The sequence below is a fragment of the Rattus norvegicus genome, chromosome 16 (assembly GCF_021556685.1).
Source record: "Rattus norvegicus strain SHRSP/BbbUtx chromosome 16, alternate assembly SHRSP_T2T, whole genome shotgun sequence".
NCBI lineage: Eukaryota > Metazoa > Chordata > Mammalia > Rodentia > Muridae > Rattus > Rattus norvegicus.
This window is the reverse complement of record NC_141549.1, coordinates 75,467,413-75,477,879: the sequence shown is the minus strand read 5'-3', so window position 1 is coordinate 75,477,879 and position 10,467 is coordinate 75,467,413. Positions and strand designations below refer to the sequence as shown.

At 44.8% G+C, this 10,467-nt stretch overlaps 2 protein-coding genes and 1 long non-coding RNA gene across 8 annotated transcripts in view; 1 reads left to right on the top strand and 2 right to left on the bottom strand.

Annotated features, from left to right (window-relative positions):
- Erich1 (glutamate-rich 1) overlaps window positions 1–10,467 on the bottom strand; it is a gene marked incomplete at its 5' end in the record, with an annotated part of 52,793,804 nt that overhangs the window by 8,186,484 nt on the left and 44,596,853 nt on the right.
- Window positions 2,659–5,471, top strand: LOC148000613 (uncharacterized). Its single transcript, XR_015640047.1, has 3 exons — window positions 2,659–2,828; window positions 3,117–3,238; window positions 5,277–5,471. It is a non-coding gene; the product is annotated as an uncharacterized LOC148000613 (long non-coding RNA).
- Adam18 (ADAM metallopeptidase domain 18) overlaps window positions 4,251–10,467 on the bottom strand; it is a 71,614-nt gene continuing 65,397 nt past the window's right edge. For 6 of the 7 annotated variants that reach the window (XR_015639549.1, XR_015639544.1, XR_015639541.1 and 3 more), the window contains one exon: window positions 4,251–4,384. The gene's annotated coding sequence lies outside the window, so the exon portion shown is untranslated. 7 annotated transcript variants of the gene reach the window in all.

Sequence of the window (10,467 nt, the reverse complement as noted above, 5' to 3'; positions counted from 1 at the left end):
GAAATACTAAAGCAAAGCAGAAATCACCATGTCCCTTTTGATGACCAGAAAGGAAAAAATAAAAATAAAAAAGCAAGGGGTTGGGGATTTAGCTCAGTGGTAGAGCGCTTGCCTAGGAAGCGCAAGGCCCTGGGTTTGGTCCCCAGCTCCGAAAAAAAAAAAAAGAAAAATAAATAAAATAAAAAAGCACGTAGTACATTGGAAGACAATGTGCAGGCTTATCGAACAAGACCATCAGCTCTTGAAACAAATGAATGAATCGTGGCTCTGGAACGTTCTAGAATAGCTCTGACATCGCTTTCACTTGATGGATTTTCTTTGAACAGATGGGTTTCCAAGAATACGTGCTCGTTATAAAAAAACAATGGCAGGAAAAATTGAAACCAAAAGCAATCAGCTTTTGTAAACTGAATGATGGATGAGGCTGATTGATTTGGAACCATGTGAAAGGTGGTAGCCTCATGCCACACCCACTCCAGTGGAGTCTGTGTCACATGAAGCTCTTGTGCTTCATTTCTATCCAGAACAGAGGCCTGTGCCTGCAATGGCTTGGCCTCCTGGAGTCTCCCTACAAATAGATGATGACTGGGGTCTATGCTTGCGGTGGAAGTGCCTTCTGTGTTCTAGCCTTGGTGATCTTAGCAACTTTAAGCCTTTAAGTCAACAATATCTGATTTTAAGAATATAGCAGTGCGGGAAGATGGTCATGTACCTTTAGGTGTCTCAGGAACTGAAAGTTCAGAGACGGAAATGTCTCACACCATCATGGTCCTGATGAACTCAACTGCTGCACCCATTAGTTCCCAGCAAATAGGAGAGAAATTAATGGCAGCTATTAAGAACATGACTGTTCCAGAAAAGCTTTTCCCCCCTTTTGGGAAAGTTTTGTTTAGCATGATTCAGAATAGTAATGATTCTTTTAGAAAGATTATAGACAAGTTCCAACAAGTTGAACAAACTTATCAAGAGTTAACTATAGTTACAAAAGTTTCCTTATTATTCTGAGGGGCCATTAATATAGAGTTTAAACTTTATTATGACAAAGATAAATGATGAATGCATACCTGGTGCCCATAAACCTGGCAGTACAACTGCAGTTTTTTTAAACTATTGTTTGCAGTTGAGAATTGTTTCCTAGACTGTTTGTTTAGCTTTCCTCTCTGCAAGGGACATTTGGTGGGGTGATGAATAAGAGCTGGATGATCGCCAATTATGAGGTACCTGTTCTAACTGCTTAAATATATGCTAAGAAGTAAAGCTTTTTGCAGCAGCACACACCTCGAGTTTGTGTCTGTCTGTGGCACCAAATCCGTTCTCCACCTGAAATCCAAGCCTTGGTCCCTCTGCTGACACACTCCCCTGGGTGGTCTGCTGCACCCTAAGGTCTTATTGTATCCTCAAAGGATGACACAAGGTGAGACTTTTACATGGAGTCATTTCCTGTCATTTCTACTAGAAAGCCAAGATTCTAACACAATAATGACAAGTGGAAAATGTGTTTTTTTCTAAACATGGAAAGAAGTTCTAGAAGATTCTGACTTGGAGCTGTTCTAAAGAGCCACGCTGGGAAGGCCTGTTGCAACCTGCTTACCGGGGCCCCTCTGTTCCACCTATGATGTCACGTATACATGCTCTATATCCTTCCTTCTGTTCAATGTCACATCCTCCAGGACCTGTCCCCTTTCATACATCTGAAACCACAGTCTTTCCATCCCATCTTCTTGGTCCTTCTCAATCCTTTGCCTTGATCTGTCTTCCTGATGAATGCTGCTGATATCTGGCTTCTGGAGAACTTCTCAACCCCGTGCCCTCCTACAGTATCTCTTCCTTGCCCTGAACTCTTCCCCGTGACCTCATTTTTTAGCTAGAAAGCTTTCTCCATCTTGCACAGCTCAGAGCCCTGTCCTGGCGACAGTAGTGACCACGGTCAGAATGGATCTTCCCACATCAAGGTGATCCTTTACACTACAGTGTTCTCTCCGAGGCTGACGTTAACCTAGATAGTCCCTCGTGAGTATTCTTGTAAGCTTGTCTCCTGGGTGACTCTAGACTCTGTCCAGTTGGCAGTTCACATTAGCCAAGAAGGGGAGTGAGTTTGGAAACAAATGCAATTTTTTGGCAGAAGGTCTGGTATTCCCCAGTTTTTGCCGTCAAGTTCGGGACCTCTGGGAAATGGCACCTGTGTGCCATAAGGCAGCCACTCCAGAGGTGGTGAAATTCTACTCAACTTGTTGGGACATTAATTAGACCCAAACTGTATTAGATTTTAGCTGTTCAAAAGATTTTATGACAGTGTGAATGACACATATTTTGGTAGAAACCAAAACAGTATGATTTTTCCTTCCAATCTTTCCACTTCAAAAAAAAAAAAAAACCTAGGGGCTGGGGATTTAGCTCAGTGGTAGAGCGCTTACCTAGGAAGCGCAAGGCCCTGGGTTCGGTCCCCAGCTCCGAAAAAAAGAACCAAAAAAAAAAAAAAAAAAAAAAAACCTAATCAAGCCAAGTATGACAGGACACGCCTATAATTTTAATACTTGGGAGACAGGAGGCAGGAGGATGGCGAATTTGAGGATAGCCTGGATTATACTGTAAGACTGTTTTAAAAGAAAATAAAGGAAAAAAAAATCAATTCATTTCTCCACTCCTGTTTTTCTTTAGTTCTCTCATTAAAACCAGAAAGTCTGGCACGTGTTCCTAATTGTCTGGGACCTTGAGGCAGCAGGCTGGTTACAAGGTGTTCAGACACAAACCCTGAGCTGCTTCCACAGGGCACAGGATACCCTGGCTGGCCACAAACATGTCTTACTCTGCCTGCTAAGCAAGCTGTGGTGAGTAAGGAAATGATTTCAGTGTGAGACGAATCCCATGAGTTTCGTAGTGTAACTACTGGTTGCAGTGGTGCGTGCCTTACTCCCAGAGCTGGGGAGGTTGGGATGGTGGAGGGTCGATGTGAGTTCAAGGCCAGCCTTGGTAGCATGGTGCATTCTTGGTGCCGAGTGTCTACATTCCGGTTCTCACGTTTGTGTTGCAAACATTTCGTTCACACAGCATCCCCCTGTAGGCCTTGTAAAAGCAAGTGAACTTTTAGACCTTGTTTTCTGTTTTGTGTTTAACAGGGTCATATGAAACGCGACGGTAGAAGATGTGAAGAGTGACTGTGTGGATCACTAAGGTGGGCATTGCATCCATAACACAGATACAGACTGCGGAATTAAAGCTTCTCGTGGTCCATGTCCAGGTACTTAGCCATGCCGACAAACAGATGTGGGAACATGTGCTCTTATTTTTGTGTGTAACAACGTTCTAGCCCAGGTTACCCTTGCACTCCCTATGCAGCAAAGGATGAACGGGGACATGTGATAGGCACTTTCACACAGCTGCACAGCATTGGCTCAAGAGACAAACAAAATTCTGAGTAAAAGGAATAACTTGAAAAATGCTAAATGATGATGATGATGATATTATCCTGAGGTTCCCAATCTTTCTAACTGCCCTGTGGACTGAAGCCAGGTCTATCTGAGTTATGGCAAGCTGGATTTGATGTTCGTGGGTCCTGAGTTTTTCTCTTTGCCAACACTTTGTTAGCAAAAATCCTGCAGAAATGTTTTTCTAATCATGTGATGCTGTTTATTATTGGGCGGGGGGTGGGGGGGCATGGGCATAACAATCTGGAAGAATTTTTGTAGAATCGGCATTAACTTCCCCTTTGATGTTGGTTAGAACTTATCTTCGATGCTATTTGGGTCCACGGTCTTCTTTTTTGGAAATGTTTCGAAATGATCGCATTTCTGTATTGAGCAGGCGCCTACTGCTGTAACTCACTTGTTCTGACTTGGGCTTGGTAGCTGTGGTTGGGTGGTGTTTTCCATTGTGAGATCCCGTGTTGCTTGTAACGCGACCAACACCGTTGCCCCCTGCACTTGTCTCCTGGGACACATGCCCTACCCCTTCTCTCAGTGTTCTGGTGCCTGCTGTCTGTTCCCCTTTTCTAGCAGATCCCGTTAGAGGGGAATCATCTTTTAGGCTCAACCCAGGCCTTTTCCATTTTCCTGTAGTACGAACTCTAATTGGTTTTCATTCCTGACTCTTCCCCCAAGCTTCATCTTTCTTAAACATGTTAAACTGTCCTGCGCCCAGATCCGTGGCTCTTGGAGTTCCCGGTAGGGAGGACTGTGGCCGTGCCACCAGCCACCCTGACCGCTCCTTGTCACCTGCCTTGGGAGAGACACATAAAAGCCTCGCTCGCTCGCTCGTGTGTTTGTCAGTTTTATTTTCCAAAAGTCTGAGACCTAAAGCGTTTCCAGGGTAACAGATAGAGCACGCACTTCCTCCTTTGGTCCATCCACTGCTAACCTCTTCAGCAGATTTCCGGGGCAGTGAGTTGCTGTAACAAAAAGGAAAAGAGAAATTTACAACTGGGTCAGGAGCTAGACCTGCTGATGGGTTTCCACCTAAACTTCCTTCCATATACGTTAAAAATTAACCCATGACAAACCAGTGTAATTTTAGGGAACTTTCCAGGAAGGGCAAAAGAGAGATAGCATGACTGTTTTTATTTAGTATTTGTAATCTCCATTTTGGGCAAACAGATTATGGCCGAGAGACAACAAGGATGCATTCATTTTTCTAGGTTTGAATCTTTTCTTTTTCTCTTCCTTTTGTTTGTTTTAAAGAATGGTAGATTTTATGAAGCCCCATCCTCTCGCTTCTGCCCCATCTTAATCCTGGTCAGCTCAATTTAACATGCTTTATATTCTTAGGGGAAAAGTCTTGGCTTAAGGAAACTAAGTGAAAGACTATTCTCTCTCTCTCTCTCTCTCTCTCTCTCTCTCTCTCTCTCTCTCTGTGTGTGTGTGTGTGTTAATATAGAGTTCACAAGGGAGAAGAAGACGATGATTCTCAACTTGTGGGTTATGACCCCTTTGGGGATCAAGCAACCCCTCCACAGGGGTCACCTAAGGCCCTCAGAAAACACATATTTATATTACAATTCATAATAGTAGCAAAATCGCATTAACGAAGTAGCAACAAAAGTAATTGTATGGTTAGGGGTCATCACAAGAGGAACTGCATTAAAATGGCCACGGCATTGGGGAGGCTGAGGGCCACGGGAGCAGAGTTCAACAAGGAAGAATCTTCATTCAGCAGGTGCTGTCCAGGCTGATCATCTGAGTCCAGTGACGGTTTCCAGTTCTTAATTACTCGTTTCCAGAGAGCACGCTTTGCCGTGATGAAGTGTCTAGATATAGAATTGACTGTCTTCTCTGCTCTTACAGTTCACCTGTACCTGTCAGTTGCTTTGCTCGGTGCACCCAGCACCACTGTGTCTGTGAACAGCCTCCCAGTGGTCCATCACATCAGGAAAGACTCAGTGTCGCCAGCATCAGGGAGATGGAAGTGAAGTCACCACCAAGATGGCGCATCATCCGATGGCTAACAGAACAAAGGAGCAGGAGCCAAGCTTGCCAAAGGTCCAGGTCAGCTGAGGCCCACGGGTCCGCTGCTGGGAATGTGCAGCGGGGGTGGGTGGGGGTGGCGCATGCTGTGGGACTCTCAACTGTAAAAATGGAGCTGTGGCCCTGGTTCCGTGGGTAACATACTTGCAGTGCAAGTGTGAGGAGATGATAGGACCCCCAGCACCCACATAAAACGGCAGGGGTGGTAGGACCACCTGAAGGCTCAGTACTGGGAGGGGTACACAGGAAGATCACTAGGCTAGAGTTTCTGGTTGGCCTAAGCAAAGCACAAGACCCAGGTTCTGTGAGAAATCCTGTCTGAGAAAATAAGACAGGGAACAATAGGAGGTACTTACTACAGACCTCAGGCTAACACACACATACACACGTACACACACACACACACACACACTCACACACTCACACTCACACACACTCACATAAAGACACACACACTCACACACAGACACATACACAAACTCATATACTCAAACACACAGACACACACACAAAATCAAAACACTCACACAGACACTTAAACACTTACCCATCCACACACTCACATGCTTACACTCACACACTTATTCACACACATAAACACACTCATACACATTCTCTCACACACACACACATGTAGTCACATGCACTGTGCTGTCTAGTTTTATGTTGACTTGACACAAGCTAAAGGGAACGGCAATTGAGAAATGCTCCCACCAAATTGGCCTCTGGACAAGCCTGTGGTACATTTCCTAGATTATTGATTAACAATGAAGGGCCCAGTCCACGGCCTCTGCTTCAGTTCCTGCCTCCACGTTCCTGCCCTGACTCTCCCTTACTGACAGCCTGTGATACGGAACAGTAAGCAGAAACAAATCCTTTCCTTACCATGTTGCTTATAGTGAAGTTGTTTTATTGCAGCAATAGGAACATACATGTGTACATAGACACACACACACACACACACACAGAGAAATACACACAGACACACACAGAGATACACATTGGCATAGATACACACAATGACACACACACACACAGATACACAGATACACACAGGCACAGATACACAGACACACACAGAGATATACATTGGCATAGATACACACAAAGATACACACAGACACACACAGATAAACACCACAGATATACACAGACATACATGTAATACCCCATAGATATGTTTAATAATAGAATTAAATCTTTAGCTTTGTACTCTGTAACTTTGCTGCATAAGTTGCCCATCCATTTAATGTGTTTATGCAATATTACATATGAAAATTAAATATGTATATCTTAGCCTTAAACAGAAGCTAAAAGAGAAAATTTGGCAACTAGGAATGCATTTGGTAGAACTTTTAATTCAGATCAGGGAATGGGACTCTGCCGGGCTAAGCCACAACTGTGCTTGGTTCGTTTTGTTATGATAAATGTATAGTGTCATCTTGTGGCCGGTTCAAGAATTGCAACTGGACATTTTAGGTTGCTCAAGTTGAGAAACAAAAGATGCATGAAGGTAACTTCACTGTGACGATAGGAGGGGACCCACTTTGTCCAAACCTCTCAGGGAACTACTCTGTGGCTGGGGACCTCCTGAAAGTGTAGGGTGCACATTTCATGATGTGTGGTACCTTCACAGGGCTCTCAGATAAACATGCCTAACCCCTGGATTGGGGAGGGTGAGTCACAGGGGACAGGTTGCTCCAGCACCACGGTTTCAGAGAGGGCATGGGCAGGATTTCTGCGACATGTGAAAGAGTGGCAACCGTGCCAACTGGTGGCTTTTTGGAAGAGCAACCTCAAAAAGCAGCACATTAAAACCCTTTTCCCTGTAGGACACATCCCCCCCCCACCCGGAACTGTTATCCACAGCTCCCCTAAGTGCACAAAGGACGCCTGGCTTTCTGTAAACAATGAGGTCGGCATCTAGGTCACTTAGCCTTTGAGCCTGGACTTCTCCAGACCTCATTTACGACTGCAGCATTACTCGCTTCCGTGCTCTAAAAGCAAATGATTGGGTGGACTCTAGGGCAGAAAGCCTCAAATACAGACTGGATTCTGAGCTCATCTGAAGAGGACCATCCCCTCTGTGTAATTTTTTTAAAGGATTTACTTTTATTAGTTTTAAAGTGCATGTGTGTATGCATGCATAAGTATGCATGAGTGTGCATGTATGTGTATGTGTATACATGTTCTGAGTGCAGTTGTCCACAGAATCCAGAGACATCAAGTTCCCCAGACTAAGTGCATGTGTGTATGCATGTGTATGTGTGTATGTATATATGTATATATGTATGTATGTGTATGCATGAGCATGCATGCGTGTGCATGTTCTGAGTGCAGATGTCCACAGAAGCCAGAAACATCAAGTTCTCCAGACTAAGTGCATGTGCGTATGCATATGTATGTATGCATATGTATGTATGTATGTATGTATGTATGTATGTATATGCATGTGTGTGCCTGTTCTGAGTGCAGATGTCCACAGGAGCCAGAAACATCAAGTTCCCCAGACTAAGTGCATGTGTGTATGCATATGTATGTATGTATGTATGTGTGTATGTATGTATATATGTATGTATATGCATGTGCATGCATGTTTAGGTAGGTGTACCTGAGTGCAGATGTCCACAGAAGCCAGAAACATCAAGTTCCCCAGACTAAGTGCATGTGTGTATGCATATGTATGTATGTATGCATGTATGTATGTATATGCATGTGCATGCATGTGTGTGCCTGTTCTGAGTGCAGATGTCCACAGAAGCCAGAAACATCAAGTTCCCCAGAGCTGGAGTTATTGGCAGTTGTGAGCCACACGGTGCGGGTGGTCAGAATCCAACCCTGCATCCTCTGTAAAAGTAGGACGCGTCCCCACCACTGACCCATATCTCTAGCCCCGCTGTCTAATCTTTCATCAGGACAGCCTGACATGTCCTCTGTCCTCCTGGAGCTGAGGAGGCTCACCCAGAACTGAAGCAGCCTCCGCAAACTTGCCAGTGTGTGACTATGACCACTCCTACTACACAGTCCTTTTCTCTCTGCATCAGGGAAAGGGAAGGAACCGCACAGGGTGTTCTACATGAGGTTTAGGCTGAAAATGATAGACTTCTCTGCAATTACAGCCAACCATAGGTCCCGCTGCTAAGTGTTATGTTTGCCTTTCAGGCCAAGGGCAATTTCTGTAACTGCCAAATTAATAGGCAAACCACAAAAGCAGTAGTTCAGGGTTTCTGCTCACACTTCCTGTGTCTGAATCGCCCAGACACTAACTTAGCCCTTTTCTGCCAGTGGATTAATGGTTCAGGAAACACTTTCTTCTTGCTGGGTTTTCTCCCAAAGTAACACCCAGTAACCATGATGCCATTACCCCATGCTACTGCATGCAGAGGGAGAATACTCCAGGGTATAACTGCCTGACCAGAGCTTGACAGACAGGCCCCTGCGTGGTCTCGTGGAAAGTGTGGAAATGGATCAGTTTTCTGCTGCGTCTCATCTTAGCCAGGATGCTGGGAATCAGAGAGCGAGACCCACTACTGTGTCTGTACTTGACACTATAGAAGCAAGGTCTCTAGTTGGTTTGTGCTTGTGCCATGGAGATCATAACACAGTTGAGGGGTTCAGGCTGTGCCACAGAGGGTACCCCGTTTATTTGTCCTAGAAACGATCCATGATACATGGTCATTTCCGGTGTGTTAGGTTTCCACAATGATCTCAATGCCTTACAATAGACACGGTACTGGGATAGACAAAATCGAACTGTCACAGGCCGCCTTCAGGTCACTGTGACCACCTGACTCTGGGAAGGCCCAGGCCTGAGAACCCTTGCAGCCTCTCAGTCAGCAAAGGAATACCAAGGCTGTTGTTGGTAGCACTGTCTAAAACCCTCAGCTGTGCACTGTATTCTGTAACACAGGCACTGACCCACCACATCTAGGATGGGACAGGCCGTCCATTCTGTTCCCTTTACACCACTGGTTCTCAACCTGTGAGGTCATGTCCTTTCACAGGGGTCCCGTATCAGATACCCTGCATATCGGATACTTACATTATGATTCATAACAGATGGCAAAATTATAGTTATGAAGTAGCAACAATAATAATTTTATGACTGGGGGTCACCACAACACGAGGAACATGTGTTAAAGGGTCGCAGCGGTTAGGAAGGTTGAGAACCACTGCTCTACACAAAACCATGCTCGAAAAGAAGAGAATGCACCCCCTCTTCCTATTACAATAAGAAAAACCGCAGGAAGCCAACACAGTCTAATGTACACTTGGTGTTCTGATTCTCAGTGCGGGGAGGACTTGTACACGATGAGGTCAGATTCTTTGACTTGGATGCGTGGCCTACTTGCCCTAGTCCTGCGGTTCTGTCCACGCGACATGGGAAATGCCCAAGCCCATTTTCCTCGGCAAAACGATGCTGAACCTTATCTTTGGACTCGCAAACCAATTCTGCATCCAAGGGAAACGGCATTTGCTTTACATCAAACTCGTTTGTGGTTTCCTGACTTGTGAGTCCCCAGAATTTGAACCCATCATGTAAAAAGGCAGCCCAAGGGGGAAAAACATAATACAGTCATCTAAGGCAGGCACTCAGAAGGAAAACACGATGCTAGAACAGCATCTGTTGGATGCAGATGATCTGGGGTGAGGAGCAAAAGCAACCATGAAAGAGAATGAGTGTGATAAAAATGTTGGTGATTACAGACCAGGTATTACATGTTCTTGAATGAATATACAGGATGCTGTATAAATGTACAAGATATGTATGTTGATCCTATCACATTCTTGTCTTGCATCTATTAACAATATTTCCCCTAGTCTGTACAAATATATTGATTGATGATTGATTTTTTTAGGGTCAGCCAATTTTTATTCACCAGCTCTGTAGTAAAAGGTGTGACTTCCTTCCTCTCCAACTCCTCTGTGTCCCTATTCTGGGCAGCTGCAGGGGTTTATGGATTCCCCAACTCTGCTGTTCCTCCTCTCTAAAGCTAATAAAGTTAACTTT